Here is a 24,821-nt window from a genome sequence, read left to right on the forward strand (position 1 = left end):
TTTGGAGGGAAAATTTGTGAGTTCACCTATTCATTTAGTAAATAGGGGATGGAATTGATTATAGTCATTAATGTTTGATTGGGGTATTTTTAAATGGAGTAAAAATTCTAATGGATTTTCATTCTACCCAACCCCTTGGAATCTCATACCCACCTCCTCCCTATGAATTCAAACTCTATTCTTTTATGTTTATTTTTCTAATGAACCAAACATGTTTTGGAAGGTATGGAATTGGAACCCCATACTTATATGATTTCTCATTCCAATCTATTTCATTCCTAAGTAGAGAACCAAATGACCCCTTAAAAGAGTTATGCCCTTTATCCACACCAAAGATAACACACACTTTTTAATGGTCAAACTTCGTAAACTTTGACCACAAATTCCGTTAAAGATATGAAATTTTGAAAGACGAAAATTATGTATGTAGATTTGGTATGAAAATCCTTTCATAAAATTTTATTTTTTTACAAAAAAAAGTCGCCGACCCCAAATTATTTTGGGATTAAGGCTCTGATGTTGTTATTTACAAAAAAACAGTCACGTATAAGTGAATAAAATTAAGTCAAATCTATACAATAATATAAAAAGGGTAGTTGAGGAGTGATAAGAAAAGCCACGTGGCATAGCTAGATGCGCATAAACAACCAAAAAACACAGTGTCTAGAGCATTCCATACAAAAGCGTCAATAAAGGTAAAAAAAAAAAAAAAAAAAAAAAAAAAAAAAAAAAAAAACTTTTAGCATTCCTCAATCATTGTTCATCTTCTTAATTAAATGAAACCGTACACATGTTGATTCAATGACCCATATAATTATTTCATCGTTAAATCTTAATGACCATATTAATATATTGATTACCTAACAATAATTACTTTACCATCAATGCCTCGCCCCATGGTATTCTTATGTCTTCTGCAATCAATATATTGAAATCATAGCTACTTATAGCAATCAATATTTATGAAAGCTTTGTTACATATACTTTTTTTAGCTCGGATTGATTGAATCTTCATACCTGCGGCTCTATTAGTTTCATTCCGCTGCTATGCTCTGCGTTGCTCGAAGGTATAGGTTTTTGATGAATAGTTTATGATTTTGTGAAGTTTGTATAGATTTGTCTGTGTATATTACGAGTATGAGTTTATCCGAATTCATTCTTGCTGTTATGCTCTCCGTTGTCAGAAGGTATAACTTCTTCACGGATATTTTGTGTATTTTTGAAGTTTATAGAGATTTGTTTGTGCAAATTATGCGTTATGAGTTAATCCAAATTCGGCAGTTTTGGGTGTGGTTGATTGAATAGTGCGGCCGTCAACGGTCAACCGTGTCAACGAATTGTTTCCCGTATAATACCAGGATCTCAAGGAAGTTCTAATCATGGTAAGTGTCGTTATTCTAAGCTTAGTTTTGATGTTGTTGCATTGGCTAATTTGGATATCTTTACTTTTGTCTTGAATTATATGATCGTGTGTTCTTGGTCGTGATTGTAGGAAATATCGGTATACTTCCTTTAAGAAATTACGGATTATAACGAAATTATAATTATGAATACTAGTCATAAATGAAATAGCATAAACAAAATAGAGAGATTAAGAAATAACCTTTGGTCCTAGCAAAATTGGCCTAAGAACAATATCGAAATCGATATTCTCCTATTAGTTGCACCCAAGATGCTCCGAGAAATGCCCCTCAAATTGCTAGAATGAGATCCCCAAATTCACTAATTAATTTAGGGTTTTTTGTGTTTTGTTTGATGAGAGAATATTAGGTCAAAATTAGGTTAAAAGGATTAGTAGAAAATGATCTTCCTCTCTCCCTATTATAACCGAAAATAAGGAGAGGAATAAGGTAAGATATTTCTTCCTCTTATTCGATTTTTTTGACCGAGACCCCAACAACCAAAAATGAGGATATAATCTTCTTATTTTTGGTTGTTGTTTAATTGTATATTATGTGTATTATTTATCAATTGTCATATATATCGACATGTATTAATAAGTCCACTTATAACAACTTTTGATCGATTTATCAATACCATCTGTCAACATTTATTATGACAATATTGTATAATATATACATTAACTATAAATATCGCATATTTATAATTTGCTTATTAAATATAACCGTTTATGTTTAATTACGAATTAACATCTTAATTCGTTTAAGCTAACATTATATACAATAATTAAATATAACATATTATATTCAATTTACGAATTGATTAATTAATTGTCTCCTAATATTATTTAATTAGATTAAATAATCGTCTCATCATCACATTGACTAACTGTTTAGTCAAATACATGGACTAACCTTTTAGTCATATAAGGCATCAATGTGATTATATTTCCATAACCACATCTCTCAAACACATCCTTTAGGTGTGACTTTTAGGGACCAGTTGATCACCGCCATCAGTATGATAATAACGTCAAACTTTCTAGCAAGCCAACCGTTATTAAGTAATCGTTAATCAACTGATAAAATACGAAGTGTACCCTTGTGAACCTATAAGAGATTTATAAATGTTATCACACTAATTGTGGAAGACACAAGCTCCAACAAACTCCCACTTGTCCTCACAAGTGTATGTGCGATAACCGATTCTCATATCCTAAAATTTCTCCCACTCAATGTAAAACAATTTGCAAAATCCGTATTCACAAAGGTCGCATTTTACAAGTGATCAATATCAAGAGTGGTTTCCCCGACTAGAGAGTAACTTAACTGATAAACGAATCATCATTCGAGCATGGCCATGCATTTCAGTTACAACTCCTCGAGTGGCCCTGAGAAATAACTAAACCTGATAAAGGTTGGATATTTTCTTCAACTCGAATCCTGCAGATATAAGCACAGTATGAAATGACCCAGAAAAAATCGCTTAGTCTCCTGGTTATGGCAGACCATGAGAAAGAAACCAAAGTCACCCAAAAGCGCCTTAATCTCAAAGAGACAGTCGATAGTCAAAAGAATCGACTCTAGGAACACAATGGACGTCCAATCCACGACCTGGCACCGAATGTTATTAAACATTTAGGACTCCATTACGTTGTCACAAAAAAAAATGTCCTACGAGGTATCGTTATAACTCGTATCTGTGATCGATCAGCCAACCGTTTGACTTATGGCTCGTTGAACCCACCATCAATCGACTGCACAATATAATAGCCAGAGTTATCAGCTCATGTAGGCGATTACGGACCAAAACAAATATAATGTAATTCAGTTCACTTTGTGGCGTTCAATGTTGTCAGTACAATCCACATGAAAAACAAAATATGAAATAAAACGATGAAGTTATAAATAGTATATGAAAAAGATAATGTATCGAATCCATAATCAACTACTACAACTCAGGAACACGTTTAATTCCCATGGAAATAACGTGCCCTTTATGCTTATCATAATTCAACGGTTTAGTGAGAGGATCCGCGATGTTATCATCCGAAGGTATCTTGTCAATCACTATCTCCTATTGCTCCACGTAATCACGGATCAGGTGAGCTTTCCGATGTACATGTCTAGACTTGTTGCTAGACTTAGGCTCCTTAGCCTGGAAGATGGCACCTCTATTGTCACAATAGATGGTGATCGGGTCATTCGAACTAGGAACTATCGTAAGTCCTTGTAAGAATTGACGCATCCATATAGCTTCCTTTGCTGCTTCCGAAGCGACATAGTACTCGGATTCAGTAGTAGAATCTGCTACAACATCCTGTTTGGAACTCTTCCAGCTGACCGCAGCACCATTAAGAGTGAAGACGAACCCGGACTGAGATTTTGAATCATCTCGATCCGTTTGGAAGCTAGCATCTGCGTAACCGATTGCGCATAGCTTAGTATCTCCTCCATAAGTCAATACCTTATCCTTAGTCCTCCGTAGGTACTTAAGGATGTTTTTAACAGTTATCCAGTGTGTTTCACCTGGATTCTTTTGGTACCGACTCGTCATACTCAATGCATATGCCACGTCTGGACGTGTGCATATCATGGCATACATGATTGATCCTATGGGTGATGCATATGGAACACGACTCATGCGCTCAATCCCTTCAGGCGTCGTGGGTGACTGAGACTTGCTCAACTACATCCCAGAAGTCATTGGAAGGTTCCCCTTCTTGGAGTTGGTCATGCTGAACCTTTCAAGAATCTTATCCAAATAAGACTCCTGACTCAGTGATAACGTCCGTCGTGATCTATCTCAATAGATACGGATTCCCAATATGCGTTGTGCTTCACCCATATCTTTCATCTGGAAATGGTTCTTCAACATCCTTTAACCGAAGATAAGAGAGGAATGTCATTCCCAATCAAGAGTATGTCATCGACATACAATATCAAGAAAACAATCTTGCTCCCACTCGACTTGATATATAAGCATGGTTCCTCGATCGATCGAGTGAAACCATACTCTTTTATCACATGGTCGAATCAATGATTCCAACTCCGAGAAGCTTGCTTAAGTCCATAAATGGAACGCTTAAGCTTGCACACTTTCTTAGGATTTTCAGGATCTATAAAACCTTCGGGTTGTACCATGTACAACTCTTCCTCCAAATAACCGTTTAAGAAGGCGGTTTTCACATCCATTTGCCAAATTTCATAGTCATGAAAAGCGGAAATCGCTAAGATTATCCGAATGGAACGCAACATAACTACGGGTGCAAAAATTTCATCATAATGCAATCCGTGCACTTGAGTGAAAACTTTTGCCACTAGTCGTGCCTTATAGGTATCTGGTTGCCCGTCTACAGAACGCTTTATTTTGTAAAGCCATTTGCACTGTAGAGGTTTTACCTTATTAGGTAAATCAACAAGATCCCATATGTTATTCTCATACATGGAGTCCATCTCGGATTGCATGGCTTCAAGCCATAGCTTTGAGTCGGAACAGGTCATGGCACCTTTATAGGTAGCGGGTTCATTACTCTCTAGGAGCAAAACGTCATTCTCCTCGACCATACCAATGTATCTGTCCGGAGGATTAGAGACTCTACCCGACCTCCTAGGTTCCTGAGGAATATTAACCGTATCATCAGTTGGAGGAACAACTTCCTCCATCTGTTCCTCGGTTGTTGGTTCTTGAATCTCCGACAGCTCGAAGGTTCTATTACTTAACTTGTTCTCTAGAAATTATTTCTCTAAGAATGTCGCACTAGCCGCAACAAAAACTCGATGTTCGGTAGGCCAATAGAAGTAATGACCAAACGTTCCTTTTGGATAACCAATAAAGTATGTCTTGACCGATCGCGGGCCGAGCTTATCCTCGTGTTTCCACTTGACATAAGCCCCACAGCCCCAAACCCGAATAAAGGACAAGTTAGGGACCGTTCCCTTCCACATTTCATATGGAGTCTTGTCGACAGCTTTAGTCGGACTTCGGTTAAGTATAAGAGCAGCTGACAAAAGAGCAAAACCCCATAATGAATTAGGTACTACCGTGTGACTCATCATGGATCGAACCATATCAAGTAATGTTCGATTTCTCCGTTTGGACACACCATTTAATTGAGGTGTTCCAGGTGGAGTTAATCGTAAAAACGATTCCACGAGTCTTTAAGGTGTTGATCAAACTCATTTGAAAGATATTCGCCACCCCGATCTGAACGGAGTGCTTTAACCTTTCTTCCCAGTTGGTTCTCAACCTTATTCTGGTATTCCTTGAATTTCTCAAAGGACTCACTTTTATGCTTCATTAAGTAGACATATCCGTATCTACTCAAATCGTCCGTGAAAGTGATAAAATATCTATAACCATCTCTAGCGGTAATTGACATAGGTCCACATACATCAGTATGTATGAGTCCTAATAGGTCACTAGCGCGCATTCCAACACCTTTGAAGGAAATTTGAGTCATTTTACCGATAAGACATGATTCACACGTGCCAAATGTAGAAAAATCGAATGCGGGAATAGTCCCATTCTCGACGAGTTTCTTTACACGTTTTTCATTTATGTGTCCCATTCGACAATGCCATAGATAAGTTTGATCTTTGTCACCAACCTTTAATTTCTTATTATTCACGTGTAATATTTCTGTGGTTTGATCTAAGATGTAAATTCCATTCATGGAAACTGCTTTGCCATAAACCATTTCATTCAAAGAGAAAATACAGCTATTATCCTTTATTGAAAATGTAAAATCGTCTTTATCAAGTACGGAAACAGAAATAATGTTCTTTAGATAAACTGGGTACATAGTAACAATTATATAAATATAACTCAAAACCACTAGGGAGCTGGATTACATATGTTCCCATTGAGACTGCAGCAACTCGTGCTCCATTCCTAACTCTCAGGTCCACATCACCCTTTGCGAGGGGTTTGATGTTTCTTAGGCCCTGCAAATGATTACACAGATGAGAACCACAACCAGTATCAAGTACCCAAGTTCCGAAACTTGCATGGTTAATCTCAATCATATGAATATAAGATGACATACTAACAGGAGTGACGCGGCCTGCTTTTATGTCCTCACGGTACACCGGACAATTCCTCATCCAATGTCCAGTCTTGTGACAATGTTGGCACTCAATGTCACCGCCCTTGCTCTTTGCCTTGCCTTGTGAGCCACTACTCTCACCAGGCCCACTCTTACCGTTTCCTGGCTTCTTAAACTTTGGCTTACCTACAGTTAGGTCGCCGGGAGCTTTGCCCTTACCCTTATTCTTGTTGGAAATCATGAGAACATCTTGCTTCATGCTCCCACTCAATTTCATATCCTTCTCGGTCTGTACGAGAAGTGAGTGTAGCTCATGAGGACTTTTCTTCATGTCATTCATGTAGTAATTTGCCCTGAAAAGGGCAAAACCATCATGAAGTGAATGAAGCATACGGTCAATGACTATGCTCTCACTGATTTTGCAATCAAGTGCCTCCAATTTCTCGACATTCTCAATCATGTTAAGAATGTGTGGGCTAACCGGTTGGCCCTTCTGGAGTCTCACATCAAAGAAGCGACAAGTATGCTCATAAGTAACGATTCTCGGTGCTTTTGAGAACTCGTTAGTGAGCGTGGTGAAAATCTTGTTTGCACCTTGGGCAATGAAGCGTCTTTGCAAATTGGTTTCTATTGCAAAGATGAGTACGTTCTTTATCGCATCCGCTTCCATGACAAAGTCACTATAAGCAAGTGACTCATTAACTCCTGCATTGGGGCCTGGGTTTACCGGTATTGGCTCAGTTAAGTAGTTGAGCTTACCGTCAGCAATGGCAGCATTCCGCAATGATGCCTCCCAGTCCGCAAAGTTGGACCCGTCATTTTTAGACGTGTGAACTGATTCATGTGGTCCATGAAAGCTTTCAGCCAGGACTCGCGTCCAAGTGTGGCACTTGGCATTGGGATTTCGTTATTTCCAGCCATTTGTTGTAACAGTATTATCAAAATAAAACTTATTCTACACTGCGAAAAGAAGAAAAAAAATAATAATAAGCATTTTCATCGTTATGATTTAAGTCTAATGCAATACTGTTATAACGCGAAGACTCAAGCATTTATACAATTGAACTCCCTCAAGAATTATATAAATGATCCCAAGACTCAATTATCTGTAAATTGATAAGCCAACCTTTTGGCTAATTCTACTGTTAGAATTCTTGGTCGATAAATTTCTGTAAATTCTATCTTTAGTCCATCATAATCACGAGAAACTCTTCGGATTATAATGTTGAGGTAAACTAAGTCAACACAAACTACTTACCAACGTAGAAGGGGTCATAAGGAGAGTAAGGTCCTATATGCCTACCGACGAAGAAGGGATTCATAGTTGTTTGCCCTTATAAAGACTAGTCTCAATTTCAGTTTTAGAGGAAGATCCCATCAACTTTATTTTAATTCATTTTAAGTGAACTAATATCTAGCATGCGAGAATGAATAAACTAAGGTGATGGCTTAAAAAGTGTGACATCTGTATATCTATGAAAACTAACATTCAACCTATATGAGTCAATTTTCATGCATTTTAGTAGGTGGTTTGGTTTAGGCGGAATATGATCCACTAACTATCATGTGAATGAAAAGTGATCCGGTTGATGTCGTCACTCATCCAATCAAACACATTTATAATACTCAACAAACAACTAGTTAGTGGTAAGTCGAGGTCGATCCATGGGACGGTGTGCTTTGGGTTCTAAGTCTATCTATCTCAATTTATGCTAGTGTCACAATTGATGGGGTTTGTAGTTGTGTCTAGACTAATGCAAGCAATAAAGTAGAACGAGCAATAAAAGGGAAGATGTAAACAATTGATTAAAAGTGCTAGGATATCATGGGGTCATGGGGGATTCATGGTGTTGATCATACAAACATGTTTACAAGGTTGCAAGCAATTAATGTTGTGGAGGAACCGAGTTGGGTTATATCTTACGGTTCTTAGGAAGATTTGGGTCCCGGAGCCGAATCGATTAGATTGTACAACACCTACAAGTCGACTTAATTTCCTCCTATTCAACTTCTATGCATGGTCTAACAAGACTCGAGTTAGTTTATATCTTACAAGTCAAGTTGAGTAGATAAGAGATGGTAAAAATGCAAGGATTCATAGGCTTAGCATTTCATCAAACATAACATGTGCATAAAGTTGACATCACAACAAGCAAGCAATTTTGATTATGAAAACATATTAGATTAAGCATGAATCAATCCCATGTTGGTTTCCCTTAATTACCCACTAATCCTAGCTAAAGAAACTACTCACTCATCATCATGGGAAACATGTCATTAATGGTGTCAATCATCACAACAAGTATAAACATGATGAACAAGTAAGAAAGATTAACAATAATTAAAACAAGGATTAAGAGAGTTATACCTATGGAGATTCCAAAATAATAATGCAAAGAATAATAGAAGAAATTGATGATTGATGGAAGGTTGTCAATCTCCCAATAATAACCCAATAATCTTCAATTACCCAAAAGTAACAAACTTGAACAATAATTAAGGAGAGATTAATGTGTAATTTGTGGAAAGATTAAAGAATAATCTATTCTATTCTACTCCTAATATAATCTAAGGAAGGATTTTTCTAGCTAAAAAGATGTGTCTAATCTAATAAAACTTCCTAAAAAGGATTATTACAAATGGGGTATTTATAGTGGAAATTAGGTGGATGCATTAGGGTTAACTAAGGGCTAAACTAGTAATTACACTTTTGAGATTTGAGCAGGGAGACTCCGGTATTTTTCGAAGGAAGGGCTTCTTTCTTTGTAGCTTGGAGAAGACGAAATTATCTTTGCGAAGGAATCCGGGCGTATTGGAATGAGGACGGGCGGATTCTGTCGTTAGAAGACGAGCGGATTCAAGAGGATCCGGGCGGATTCCGGTGGTGCAATCCGAGCGTCTTTGGAGGAAACCGCTCGGATTCTGCTGTGAGGAGACGGGCGGATAGTGGACAATCCGCTCGGATTGTTCCTCAGCAATAATCCTTCTTCTTTTCTCCCCTTTTCTTCACTTCCATTTTATTCTTGTGGGATTGGTCTTTAGTCCTTGCTTCCTCTTCATACTAGTCCATCTAGTATCGTCAAGTAGCTTCCAAATATGCACGAAAGATGGGAATTTCCGCCTTATTATCTCCTTTTCTACAAAACATATGGAATGCGATAGAAAAGCAAATAGGAAGGTTTTGACGGATAAAATGGCCATGAAATGTTATAATAGTATGCAAAATAGGCTCAATTAGGGGACTAAATGTGCGCAAATAATGGTCACATCAAATATCCCCAAACCGAACCTTTACTCGTCCCGAGTAAAGAGGTGACTAAAACTAGACCTTTATTTAAACTAACCTAATAACATAACCGATATGAGACAATTAGCGGGTCTCATTCCGCCCCTTCAACTCACAACAAGACAACCATGAGGTAAGATGCCTTCTTGCAAGGCAAGGTGGGTCTTGCCAAAATGGCGACACATCCAATCATTAAGCACACAAAATCAGGTAATGGATGCATCTACAAAAGAATAGCCACTTTCCTCATCTAAGTGGCGGAAATTATCTACAAGGGAAGCAATTCAAGGGTACACACTCCTTCATAGATACAATTTCTTCAAACTACTAAGCCTAGAAGGATACCAATAAATCACCTCCAAGTTGTGTCAAGCTAGGGTACCTTTGTCCTCAATCATTAAATGCTTTTGTCAAGAATAGACTCCCTATGGTGTTAGAAACACTGGAGGATCGCGGAATTCCCCCTCTTGCCTAGACAAGAAGAATGGTCGTCCCCTCTCTACCATGCACAAAAATGGATAAGATGGAAAAGGGATCGATAGTATTTGAGTTTCACTTTGGGAGTTTGCTTTCATTGTTGTTTTCCCCCCCAATTTCTTGTGGCATATAACATTTGAGAACACTTTCTTTTTGCCATTTCTTTTTGAACTTTTTCAAAGTCACCCCATATGTAGTGAGGGTGCCTTATATTTGAAGCTTTAGGAGTTCTATTTTTGCTCCTCTTTTCATTTGATGCATTTTTGCAAACTTTCTTTTCACTTTTCATTTCATTGAACTCAAATTGATTTCTTTTTGTGCCCATTCCCTTTGATGACAAAATGTGTGGTAGAACATGGATGATGGATGGATGGATGCATGGTTTCAAGGGTCACCTTGGAATAAACGGTAGCCAAGGAGTTATCACACCACAAGGTACTCTTGACTAGGCCTTAATCCATGGGTCAAAGGATACTAGCATGACACATCCTAGGGTGTTTTACAAGTATTCTAACAAGCAAAGTCTTGAGAAGAAAAAGCATCTACTAGGGCTTATATACACTTGTCAAGCTTCCCAAGTAGACGGTTTCGCAAAATTTTTCTAACATGCAAACTACATGCCATGATGCAACTAGCATATATACATCCTAATGCAAGTGATTCTACCAACTAATATGACATATAAACTAAATGCAAGTCCTAAGTTCACATTGTTTTTACCGCATCAATCAAAATAGAGCCACATAGTCATTAACATAAAGAGGAAAAGGAGATTGGAAAGATCATACCATGCGGTCTTCAATATCCTCATGTCTCGATGTGGCGTAGTCAATTGATGTGAACAAGGATAAAACAAACAAAATATATACAACAATATATACATGACTACACTACAAAGGAAATGAACATATTTTTGGATTTTTCAATTTTTCAAATTTTTATGGGTTTTGCTTTATGAAATTAAAAGACATATTTGTAACACCCCCATTTATTTAAGGGCCTGAACTAGGACTCCTCAGATAAATGACGGTGTTACCATCTCGGAAACCCGAGGCAGTAGATAACAAAGGAAAGAAACACAGTACTTTATTAAAATGTTTATAGTGAGATTACAACTGGAATTAAAACAAAGTCTCCAAAAATACGACCAAAAGATAAAGTCTGATAAAACTACTAATAAGGCTAAGGTGGGCTAGGCACTAAGTCAGTCATCCAAGCTCTCTTCCCGGCCAGCTCCCATCAGTCTCTGAAATACCTGTCAATCTGCTCCCCAATAATTGGATCATCACAGGCGTACACGAATACACAGGGTCAGCCGCGAAGGCCGAGTAGGTAATACTGAAAACAAAGAACATAAAACACATGCTCCTCCATCACCACCACCACCATCACAACTCATAACCCGGACAACTCAGCCATACCGATCCCCGGTAGACTATAAATATCGACCGTAGCCGATCTGCCAGCTCCTTGTTGAGGACACCAGGGCAAGTCTGCAGAACCCGCCCGGGCCTTATCACCACACCATACTCACCTCCACCTCCACCAACTCCGATGTAATAATATAATAAAACAGTTCAACAGTAGTACTTAACGGAATTAAATCAGATAATCATATTATAACATGTAAATCACCGATTCAGTCAATCCAGTCACATAGTACTATATCAAGTCCAGTGTATTCCCCTACCTCAAATAGCGGTAATAAGCTAACTGCAGATCAGAAGTACTCCACCCGAAACTCGCCACCTAAACATATACATAACATAATTAATTCACTTAACTATTCCCGTTCCCATACTCAAGAGTTACTATAAGTAGAAACTTTCCCAATTTAGAAGTTACTAAAAATATAAGTTACCCAAAATAGAAAGTTTCCTAAAATGGGAAGTTTCCAAAATAGCACTTACCAAAAATAGCAGGTTACTAAAAATAGTAGCCTTCCCGAAATAAAATCCCGACTCAAAGCTTAAATATATTATTCCGTCACCGCTACTTAATATTGGCTTAATAACTAAAACTAATAATGTAAATAATAGAAATAATAGAAATGTGCATATTTTCCGACTTACTAAAAATAGAAACCGCAACAAAAATTACCCAAAAACACCAAACCCAACCCGCACACAAACACACCCCCTTCAACCCGACACAACTCCCTCCAACAGCCACCAGCCCTCACCGCCGACCACCAGGCCTGACACCAGGTCTGGCCTGGTCACCTCCCACCACCACCAACGTGGTCGACCCACGCCGGTGGTCAGAACCACGTCCACCAACACCCCCTGCTTGCGTCCCTGCCGCCACAAACGCCACAACCAGCCCCCTTTCTGACTCGCCTGCCACCACGACACAACCCCGCCACCTTACCAACCACCACCCTTGACACCACCGTCGAAAGGCGACCCTGACACACGTGGTACCACCGATTCGACCTCCCCCGAGTCCACGGTGGTGCCACCCCATTACCCTATGTCTGAAATGCAACAAAAACCCCCATATCAAACCCGACACCTAATCACCACCACAAAGAACCACCAACAATGACGACAACCACTCAACCCACCACCACACGACTCGACTCACCACCAGCAACACATCCCACACCCCGACGACTACTACAACAGTCCCTAAACGACGCACAACTCAGATCAAACTATCGTGACAAAATGAAAAACATAGAACCTTACCTATGACGGCCGTCGATCTGTGCTATTCCGGCCAGTACAACCACCCTCGTCCACCAGCAACGGCCTCCCTAGACTCACGGCAGACCCTACTCCCTCCACACTCACCGGCGTGCGCTCGTTGGCTGTAAATGATGCTTGAGGCGTGAAAGAAAAGGGGTTGATGATGGTGATGTGAAAAATGACGGTAGGAAGGGGGATTGGGTTTTAAGGTTGAATTAGGGTTTCGTTTTAGGGTTTTGGTGAGGTAAAAAGGTAAATGGGTAAGTGGGTAAATGGGTTATAACACCTTGACCCAGAATGCCACCTAAAACTATAAACCCGACTCATCTTACAACATGAACCCGACTCATCTTACAACATGAATCAATCAATTACCTTTACGCTTTTACCATTACCATAATAACATGATTTAATTACCTTTACGCTACCATTAAATAATAATATCTCGCTCAATCGATAATAAAATACGGGGTATTACAGTCTTCCCCCCTTAAAATGAACTTCGTCCCGAAGTTCGCTCCCATACCAAACATGTCATCCGAATATAAAAGACATCTCGCATAACTAACACAGTCAAACACACAACTAGACTACATAAACACGAAATGTTACAATATTTTCGTGATTTTTCGAAATTTTTCAATTTTTATGTATTTTTGGAATATAAATTCCCATCCCCCACTTTATTTTGGACATTGTCCTCAATGTACATGTAGGAGTAGGAATAAAAAGAAAATACATGTTTTTGAATTTTTTGATTTTTTGAAATTGAAGTACAAATGCAATGATATGATATGAATGAGTGCATGCTCTAACTAAATGCAATTCTATATGGCATATATAACAAATGAATGCAATCTAAACTATACTAAATTATGCATGATAAATGCTTAAGTCACCTATGACCAAACCTCCCCAAACCGATTTAAACACTATTTCTAGTGTAGAAATGAATAGGTTTGGCCATTAGTGATAATGCATGAATTCTAGTCTACATGCAATTATCTATATGAATTATATGAAGTATATTACAATGAAACTATACTATATGAACTAACTAATGCAAATGCAAAATGAAATATAATACAAATGCAAGTGAAAGCTATACTAAATGCAATGTATATACAAAAGAGAGAGAGAAAGATGGTTATCATACAAATGGAGGTGGTGAGGTAGGCCTCTTTCACTCGTCATCCTCATCATCTTGATCATAGCCATAATGATGAGAGCTTCCGGCTTGATCATACCCTCTTGCTTGACCCCAATACCCTCCTTGGTCAAATTCTCCTCCTTGCCCCGAGTACCCTCCACCTTGGCTAGAATGCCCTCCGTCCCCTCGACCCCAAGCTTGGTCCCCTTGATTTGGGAACAAGAGCTCCGGTTGTGCCCAAGAGGGCTTAGGACCATTAGGGTCAATATACCCTTGTTGAGCCATGTTATAGTATTGGGGGTACAGGGCCAAGTAGTTGTCTTCCCTCCCTTCATGTACCCCTAGGTCCACTCTATTCATGAGTGCCATCAAATCATTAATACCCGGGTTACCGGGGATTGCCGGCCGAAATTCGGTATATGGAGTAGGGTATGGCGGGATAGGTACATAGGAGGGTGGGCGAATAGGCCTTCCCGGTGCTCCACGAGGTACTTGGCGGTGCGGCTCTTCCCTTTGAGGGGGATTATCAAGAATTTGGATATCAAGGAGGTAGCTTGGTGGAGGCGAGTAAGGACTCAATCTTGGGTCAATGCCCGGTATCTTCCAACCTTCAAGGATCATTGAGGTGCATACCTTGGTGTGCCACTCTACACTCCCATCTCGAGTGTAGTTACACCATCGGTGACTGTGGAAGATGGTGTGCTCATCAATCAAAGTCCTCCCCTCAAGAGGAATATAGGTTCCTCGGGCATTGAACCCGGGACAAAGGTGGTGGGCCAAAATTGTAATTAGACCTCCCATCACGAAGGTTTTGAGTTGGGTGGTCCCTTGAGCAAAATCATGGGACCTAGTAAGTATCTCAAGTGGCGTATTAAAGTTATAATGCCTCACCGCTCGAACATTCAAATAGGACTCAAGAAAAGTTAAGTCGATGAGAGTACACCTATCTTGTTCGTACCTCCCATTGATGCAACCGGCTACAAAGCGCTCGGTGAATCGAACCACCGGATGTTGGATGGCAAAGGTATAGCAACGCTTTATATGGGTAAAGTCCCTCCCGGAGATAGCCTTCCAAAGAAAGTCCACACCAAAATTATCGGCCTTTTCGGTATAGTTGGTGGGTACTTCAAGACCGAAAACATAGGTAAATTCCTCAAGCGAAAGACTATGGTCTAGGTTGCATAACCTAAACTCCATGCCCACATTGGTGTGGGTATCTGCCACAATGCGAAGGCTACTCAAGAATTCAAGGGTGAGACTAAGGTAAGTCTCTTCATGGGCATGGAAAAGTTTCCCAATGCCAAGGCCATTAAAGAACATCTCGGTAGGGTACCTTATCTTAAGGATTTCCAACACCCTAGTGTCTACAAATTGAGTGGGTTCATACTTCTTACCTAGTAGCTTGACAAAGTTTTTGTGGTGGTCGTCGGATTCAAAGAGCACCTCTTGAAAGTGGTTGAGTTGTTCAATCCCTCCCCTCATTAAGGGTTGGGAGCTCCTTGGTAGCCCTATCTCTCGTGGCGTTGAAGAGGTTGATCCCTTGCGCTTCTTCCCGATTGATTCAACCAATTTCTTGGCCTTTCCTTTGGTGTTCATCAATGGTGCCATTTGGATGTTGGTGATGGGGGTGTTTTTGAGGATGGAAATGAGTGTTTTAGGGTTTGGTAAGGTGATGAAATGAGGGAGAAAAGGGGGTGATTATATAGAAGAAGTAGGGAATCCGAACGGATAAGGTTGGATCAAACCCGTTTTATCCGAAGGAACAGGGCAATCCGAGCGGATTTCCATCGGGACGGGCGGATTGTGGAAGAAGAAGACGGGCGTCTTTGCTTGAATCCGCACGGATTCTAACACAGCGATCTTTCTTGACTGAGAGGTGGGAAAAGACGGGCGTCTTGCCTCTGGGACGTGCGGCTTGCCTGGGACGGGCGTCTTACTCAAAATCCGCCCGGATTCAGGAGCAGCACAAAATCTCGTTTCTGGGTGACACACGGGACGGGCGTCCCGTGAATAAAACGGACGTATTGTCCAGGACGGGCGGATTCTGCCGAATCCGCACGTCTTCCTCTGCAGCGGTAATTATTTTTCTGAGGTGGGCCCTGGTCGGGCGTCTTCTTCTCGATCGGGGCGTCTTCTGCCTCTTTCCTTCTTCTTCTTTCTTTTTTCGTGAAATAACACACCCCTTTTCACCAATTTTCTCTTTATCTTTTTCTGAAATTTGCTCATAAAACATGTAAGATGACTATCTCTCTCTTCTCTCTCATGCAAGAAATTAAATGAAAATGTCATAATGTACAATATTATACAAAGTAAAGGGTCCAAGAAATATCTTACAAATGGTGGTTTGAGGTAGGACTCCACCAAACTAGTTTAATTTGTAAAAATTCTTATCCATAGAGCTCAAAGCTCTTAATAAAAGATCAAAAGCTTGTGAACAAGCTCCAAATAAGCACAAGTACGGGTTGCTCAATTTGAATATGAAATTTGGCCAAGGAAGCTTGTGGAAAGTTCTTTTCCTTGCTTTGCCCTTAGCATTAGAGCTTTCCCGGTGCTTCAAATAGGTAAACCCATGATTCTTGTCAACACTAAGCATGAAGTGTGGTTCATTTTCATCCGTGGACTTCCACTTACCAATTTCTTCTTCAATTTTGGTGATGATGATAGCATTTCGATTTTTCAATCCTTCCAAGGTATAAGGAGAATTTTCATGACTTTGATGATTGGATACCATAGGAGTTGAGATTGCGGGTGCCAAATCTTCACAAGTAGCCTCACGAGCAATTTTCTCCTTGAGCTTTTTCACCAAGTAGCTCTTGTAAGAAACTTTGGCCTTTTGAAGAAGGTCTATCATATCCTCTTCAATGATCATTGGCTCCATGATAGGTGTCAAGTGGTCTCCATGAGGAATAAAGGAAGGACGTTCTTCTTCATGATAGGGTATCTCAAATGCCTCAAGGATAGGCTCCTCAAGCAAGGTGATATTGTGAGTCCCTCCTCTAGGTTTATCATCATTGGTGCTATCTTCATATGAATCATAGATGTGGGCTTCATGTAACTCTTTTTCCAACACCTCAACGTTCACATCAAAAGACACACCCTCATACTCACAAAGGTTAAGAGTATTTGGCTCATTTAATCTCATGTCTTCATCATCAAATACCATACTCTCATACTCACAAGAGCTCAAGGAACTTGGCTCTTCCCACTTATCATCTTTCATATCAAAGGTCACTACTTCAAATTCGCATTTATGCTCAATGTCCAAAGAACGGTGGGGAGTGATTGCTTGGGATTCTTTTAATTGGGCAATTTGAATCCCCAATTCCTCTCTTTGGATAACAATGTCTTTAAGAACATTATCTTCTTTTCGGCTCTCTTCTAGCATTTGTTTGAAGAAGTTTTGTTGATCTCCCATCATTTGGAGAATCACGTTTTGAATGGGTTCATCTTTTTATTGTGGGTAGGTGTGAAAGTGGTTGTTTTGTGGCAATTGAAGTTCATTGTGAAATGGGTATTGGGTGGGTGGTTGTTGTTGATATTGGGTGTGGTGATTTTGGTGGGAAAAATTGGGGTAGTGGTTAGGATTTTCGTTGTACAAATAATAAGGTAGGTTTGTGTTGACTTGCTCCTCAAACTCCCCATACCCATAGTCATACTCAAAGAATCTACCACATACTCCATAACACATGTCTTGAGTCATCATAACTAAGACAAGGAGATAACTACAAGCATGGAAACTACACGAAAATGGTAAGAACAATCCTTTGGGAACAAGTTCCTCAAGGTGAAAGCACAATAAAAAATAGACAAACAAGTAAGAACTTAATCACATAGCACCATCCCCGGCAACGGCGCCATTTTTGACGTGGAGTGATGTCGTCACTCATCCAATCAAACACATTTATAATACTCAACAAACAACTAGTTAGTGGTAAGTCGAGGTCGATCCATGGGACGGTGTGCTTTGGGTTCTAAGTCTATCTATCTCAATTTATGCTAGTGTCACAATTGATGGGGTTTGTAGTTGTGTCTAGACTAATGCAAGCAATAAAGTAGAACGAGCAATAAAAGGGAAGATGTAAACAATTGATTAAAAGTGCTAGGATATCATGGGGGATTCATGGTGTTGATCATACAAACATGTTTACAAGGTTGCAAGCAATTAATGTTGTGGAGGAACCGAGTTGGGTTATATCTTACGGTTCTTAGGAAGAGTTGGGTCCCGGAGCCGAATCGATTAGATTGTACAACACCTACAAGTCGACTTAATTTCCTCCTATTCAACTTCTATGCATGGTCTAACAAGACTCGAGTTAGTTTATATCTTACAAGTCAAGTTGAGTAGATAAGAGATGGTAAAAATGCAAGGATTCATAAGCTTAGCATTTCATCAAACATAACATGTGCATAAAGTTGACATCACAACAAGCAAGCAATTTTGATTATGAAAACATATTAGATTAAGCATGAATCAATCCCATGTTGGTTTCCCTTAATTACCCACTAATCCTAGCTAAAGAAACTACTCACTCATCATCATGGGAAACATGTCATTAATGGTGTCAATCATCACAACAAGTATAAACATGATGAACAAGTAAGAAAGATTAACAATAATTAAAACAAGGATTAAGAGAGTTATACCTATGGAGATTCCAAAATAATAATGCAAAGAATAATAGAAGAAATTGATGATTGATGGAAGGTTGTCAATCTCCCAATAATAACCCAATAATCTTCAATTACCCAAAAGTAACAAACTTGAACAATAATTAAGGAGAGATTAATGTGTAATTTGTGGAAAGATTAAAGAGTAATCTATTCTATTCTACTCCTAATATAATCTAAGGAAGGATTTTTCTAGCTAAAAAGATGTGTCTAATCTAATAAAACTTCCTAAAAAGGATTATTACAAATGGGGTATTTATAGTGGAAATTAGGTGGATGCATTAGGGTTAACTAAGGGCTAAACTAGTAATTACACTTTTGAGATTTGAGCAGGGAGACTCCGGTATTTTTCGAAGGAAGGGCTTCTTTCTTTGTAGCTTGGAGAAGACGAAATTATGCTGCGAAGGAATCCGGGCGTATTGGAATGAGGACGGGCGGATTCTGTCGTTAGAAGACGAGCGGATTCAAGAGGATCCGGGCGGATTCCGGTGGTGCAATCCGAGCGTCTTTGGAGGAAACCGCTCGGATTCTGCTGTGAGGAGACGGGCGGATAGTGGACAATCCGCTCGGATTGTTCCTTAGCAATAATCCTTCTTCTTTTTTCCCCTTTTCTTCACTTCCATTTTATTCTTGTGGGATTGGTCTTTAGTCCTTGCTTCCTCTTCATACTAGTCCATCTAGTATCGTCAAGTAGCTTCCAAATATGCACGAAAGATGGGAATTTCCGCCTTATTATCTCCTTTTCTACAAAACATATGGAATGCGATAGAAAAGCAAATAGGAAGGTTTTGACGGATAAAATGGCCATGAAATGTTATAATAGTATGCAAAATAGGCTCAATTAGGGGACTAAATGTGCGCAAATAATGGTCACATCAAAAAGCAATAAGAATGGAAAAACGTAAAACAAAATAAAGTCCTAGTGTGGCCTATCTACCAAAATGAACATAAATACAACTTTGGAATCCATCCTTGGACCCGAGAAGCTTGTCTTGATGTTCCATCTTGGTCCATGTAGCGGGAGTGAGCAATCCAATCTCCATCTTTAGTCTTCTCAAAATTACAATTTAAAAATTACATAATAAACCTATTTACATTCTAATTTCAAAACCATAATATAAAAGAAAATCAAACGGAGATACGAGATCTCAAAATTACATTAAAATTATGTTTCCATCATTACGAAAACATAATTAACTAAGGCCACACTAGGTATTACAAATTACAACCGATTGCAAAAATACGTAAATTAAACCATTCAACAAAACATTCAACTAAATAAAAATGCATCAACTAATAAATTAAACATTCAAGACATAATTCCTTAATTATGTAGAGTAATTTATCCAAACCACCTATTTAAATGATCAAATTATGTGACAATTCCTCAATTACTCACAATAATTTCAATCTTAATTCACATTAATCTTGTAATATGAATTAATCTAACATTATTTTAAACCTCTTTAAAATAATTAGGTATCTATGATTTGTGAACCTCTTCACAACAATTAATCATACATTATAAAAGTAATGTATAATTCTAATTATAGGCCAAAAACAACAATAAAAAGGAAAAACAGAAAATTTTTTTTCTAAGAAATGCTCTAGGCAAACAGGAAAAAAAACGGAATTTTTTTTTAATTTGTCTCGGCATTTTACCCTAGTTTAAAAAAAAAAACAGTTTTTTTTTCTCTCTCGACTGAATTAAAAAAACGAAACAGCCCCCTCTTTTTTTTCCCGGCATTTCAGCAAAAATCGAAACAAAAAAAAAAAACAGAAAATATTTTTTTTTTCTTAAGCTCACGGCTTTCAGTCGTTTATACTAACTTTTATCGAAAAAAAATTATGTGGACAAAAAGTTTAATGTTGCTAATATAACAAGATCGACATGAACATCATCTTTTAATTTAAACATAGGTTCAAACTTCATGATTCAATTTAACCTCTTAAAATGAATATCCAAATTATGACAAAATTGATTATCCGTATATATGATTCATCACAATTGATTTGAACATGATTAAATTAACTTCTATGCCAAAATTATATAGCAAAAACAAATTATCAACAATAAAAACGATTTCCATTTACATTTTAATTTAACCCTCATTAAATCAAAACAACTACAAATTCATCATATTATCATTTTAACTTATTAAAACAACAATATTAATAAATCAAAATGGAAATAAGAACAACAAAACAAAAAAAAAACTCACGGCCTAAAAAAAATTTCACACAGCAAATTTTTTTTTTTCAAAACAGCCGAGACCCCTTTTTTTTTTCTTCAAATTTGTTTAAATCCATTTATGAAAATCATCAAAAATAATTTCGTGGTCTTGGCTCTGATACCACTTGTAGGAAATATCGGTATACTTTCTTTAAGAAATTACGGATTATAACGAAATTATAATTATGAATACGAGTCATAAATGAAATAGCATAAACAAAATAGAGAGATTAAGAAATAACCTTTGGTCCTAGCAAAATTGGCCTAAGAACAATATCGAAATCGATATTCTCCTATTAGTTGCACCCAAGATGCTCCGAGAAATGCCCCTCAAATTGCTAGAATGAGATCCCCAAATTCACTAATTAATTTAGGGTTTTTTGTGTTTTGTTTGATGAGAGAATATTAGGTCAAAATTAGGTTAAAAGGATTAGTAGAAAATGATCTTCCTCTCTCCCTATTATAACTGAAAATAAGGAGAGGAATAAGGTAAGATATTTCTTCCTCTTATTCGGTTTTTTTGACCGAGACCCCAACAACCAAAAATGAGGATATAATCTTCTTATTTTTGGTTGTTGTTTAATTGTATATTATGTGTATTATTTATCAATTGTCATATATATCGACATGTATTAATAGTCCACTTATAACAGCTTGCAGTCGATTTATCAATACCAGTCTGTCAACATTTATTATGACAATATTGTATAATATATACATTAATTATAAATATCGCATATTTATAATTTGCTTATTAAATATAACCGTTTATGTTTAATTACGAATTAACATCTTAATTCGTTTAAGCTAACATTATATACAATAATTAAATATAACATATTATATTCAATTTACGAATTGACAGTTAATTCGTCTCAGCTAATATTATTTAATTAGATTAAATAATCGTCTCATCATCACATTGACTAAATGTTTAGTCAAATACATGGACTAACCTTTTAGTCATATAAGGCATCAATGTGATTATATTTCCATAACCACATCTCTCAAACACATCCTTTAGGTGTGACTTTTAGGGACCAGTTGATCACCGCCATCAGTATGATAATAACGTCAAACTTTCTAGCAAGCCAACCGTTATTAAGTAATCGTTAATCATCTGATAAAATACGAAGTATACCCTTGTGAATCTATAAGAGATTTATAAATGTTATCACACTAATTGTGGAGGACACAAGCTCCAACAGTGATGGCTGAAGTTTAACCTCTTGTACAGAGTTGGATCTTTACTTTACAAAGATAGGTTAAACTAATTAGTTAAACCCTTAAAACCTCTTCAAATTACATCCCTTAATTGCTGCTTAATACTAATGTTAGTTCTCACTTTAGTCCATTATTTCTCTTAGTTTAGTTTCCTAGAAATCATTTACTCCCATATGAAATTTCACTGACACTCTGTATATCTAAAGCTAGCTACTTAATCAATTTTTTTTTCTAGGTTTAAGCATTTTTAATTTCGCAAGGTGAAAACAGGATATCTTCAGTGCATTCATTAGCTGACACCTGAGAAAGGTACAGACGAACTAATCGCCTATACTGAGTAGTTCTCTGCCCATGTTTTTTTTTCGTCTTAGTTCAAGTCATTGTTGCTAATTATTAATGATATGAATTTAATGTGGCTCTTAAGGATTACTTATCTCATACAGTTGAATTCGACAAAGGTTATTAAGTTATACGATGGGAAAACCGACTATAAGATTAATCGAGCACAGTAATCCATGAAACCAAACTAAATGGACTGCAATAGGGTTCAAATGTCGCAGATGTATCTTAAATAATCGAATAAAAAGGTCCAGTAAGATGCCCACCCACCATAATATCTGATCAAAATGATGTGTACAGCGAAATGCCGAATGAAATGTGTTTAGGGTTTCCTCTTTTCACCCAATGTTTAACAATTACTTGAGTTGAGGTCAGAATTTTTCGGGTGTTTGCACAGTGTATTCAAATGGCATATTAGAAGCTCCTTGGAATTTGTTGGTTTGTTGTGGGACTGATGATGGCGACTCATTTAATTACCCTAGATTGTGTGAAGTTTGTTTGGTAAATGTTCTTAGAGCATTATGTTTCTTAGCTTAGATTATTGGGAAGAGTGCTTCTAAAGCTTTTTGGTGCATTTATATTTTAATTTCTTTCCACGAATTTGGGCCTATCCTTCAGAGTAAGCGGCTCATTGGTTTTATATATTTATGGACTTTGAGTTTATTAAGCTTTAAAGCACCACACATTGACCAGTGCAATACTCTTGGGGAGGGAGTAGACTGACATTCATCGTTATATATGACGTGTATAAATTTTCGGTGTCATATTTAAAATACTAGAGCTAACTGACTAACTGAGAATCCTGTTTCTATCTTCTATTCCCTCATGCCTTACTGACAGCATAACGACCTTTAAAAATGGAGAATGCAACACATAATACAGTTCAGAAACAGTGAGTCACATTGTGGGGCAAATCAGCGGATCTAATAGATGAAGCAGCTATCCCAGAGAAGTCAAGGTCGTAGTGATAACATCAACAAAAGTGGTATTCTATGAAGGTAACGACAAAAAAAGGAACTTATTAATATTAGACAACAAAAGTGCAGGGGTTGATCAGTTACAAATTACAATCAACATAATATGGAACAAAGATTTACATCAACTTGGATGTCCCAGAAGCAAACAAGTTGTCAGAAAGGTGATAATAGTAACCGTGTGTATTTGTTATAACTGTGTAGAAAACTGGTCGACCTATACGAAAAGTTTGGTGACTACCGACTACCTATTTACATAGCCCCCAACACAACTTTGAAATTGGAAACAAAACCAACGGACAATGATGTATTACAGGAGGATGGAAAAGGGAGGGTATCTGACATTTGACAACAATGTATCGGCAAAGAATACACATTCAAAATTAAGGTCGGGATGAGCAAGTTTGGATATTAACGAGTGCTCAAGGAACAAAAGACAATGACTACAAATGAGAAGTATCAAGAACCAACCATGGCCAACCACAACGAAAAGAAGGTACAACACTAACCCTCAAACTACGACAGGTAAAACCCTATTATAGCATAGATAATTAACAACCTGTGTAAAACACAGCCTACAGAGAGTCACATGTCTCACTACTGCCTCGTGGAGAGGTACCACCAATCGAAACACCAGACAAGAAAGAAAAGAGTACAGAAGCAGCAAAGTACGTAAAATTGATATTTTAATAAATGATTGTGACAAGTAGAGCTAATACTAGTGAATAACAAGCGGCAACATTTGTAGGACAAAAATAACAATCAAAGACAATGAAACGCCAGAATGCAGCATAGAGAAGAAGCGACCGAAAACATCGTAGGCTGCAGCTTATGCAATGACAAGGCCAATAATTGAAAACTAGAGGCAAATATATAAATGATGTAATTGCAACGTTAGAAGAATTGCAAAAGAAAAAAGTGAGTTTTTGTTAGTTTATTGTAAATAATTACGCAAAAAGTGCTCACAATCGAGTATAATCTTTTCTGAGTTTAAAAACATAAACAATTGCACACAACAATTCACGGTGTATGCGCAAATTCATCAAAACGATTACAACAAACAAATGCAGTCCCGTGAATGTCACGGGCAATAGAACTAGTTATATAATAAATAAGATAAAAGCTTATGACAGGTTAAATTATATAATAAATAAGATAAAAGTAATGCATAGGAAAAAGTAACACATTTGTCTTATATGCACAAATGAGATGATACTTACCCCATTTTAATCTTAACATGGATACGTTCGTATTAAGGAAGACTGCCATTCTGACTTTCTTTTTAGGTGGCAGAATTATATTTTTCAAGATACTTAAACCTGAGATCCGTAT

The 24,821-nt window shown here is 37.7% G+C and overlaps 1 long non-coding RNA gene across 3 annotated transcripts; it reads left to right on the forward strand.

The window, feature by feature from the left end:
• The first annotated feature begins 742 nt into the window (after nucleotides 1–742).
• LOC141596913 (uncharacterized) lies at nucleotides 743–24,439 on the forward strand. Of its 3 annotated transcripts, none has more exons than XR_012522640.1 (4): nucleotides 743–1,382; nucleotides 22,412–22,485; nucleotides 23,356–23,653; nucleotides 23,806–24,439. It is a non-coding gene; the product is annotated as an uncharacterized LOC141596913 (long non-coding RNA). The 3 variants fall into 3 exon arrangements; XR_012522641.1 differs by lacking the exon at nucleotides 23,806–24,439 and adding an exon at nucleotides 23,694–23,729 and having other exon boundaries at nucleotides 23,356–23,513; XR_012522639.1 differs by lacking the exon at nucleotides 23,806–24,439 and having other exon boundaries at nucleotides 23,356–23,729.
• Nucleotides 24,440–24,821: the final 382 nt, after the last annotated feature.

This window comes from Silene latifolia, chromosome 8 (genome assembly GCF_048544455.1).
Source record: "Silene latifolia isolate original U9 population chromosome 8, ASM4854445v1, whole genome shotgun sequence".
In the NCBI taxonomy this organism is placed as follows: Eukaryota; Viridiplantae; Streptophyta; class Magnoliopsida; order Caryophyllales; family Caryophyllaceae; genus Silene; species Silene latifolia.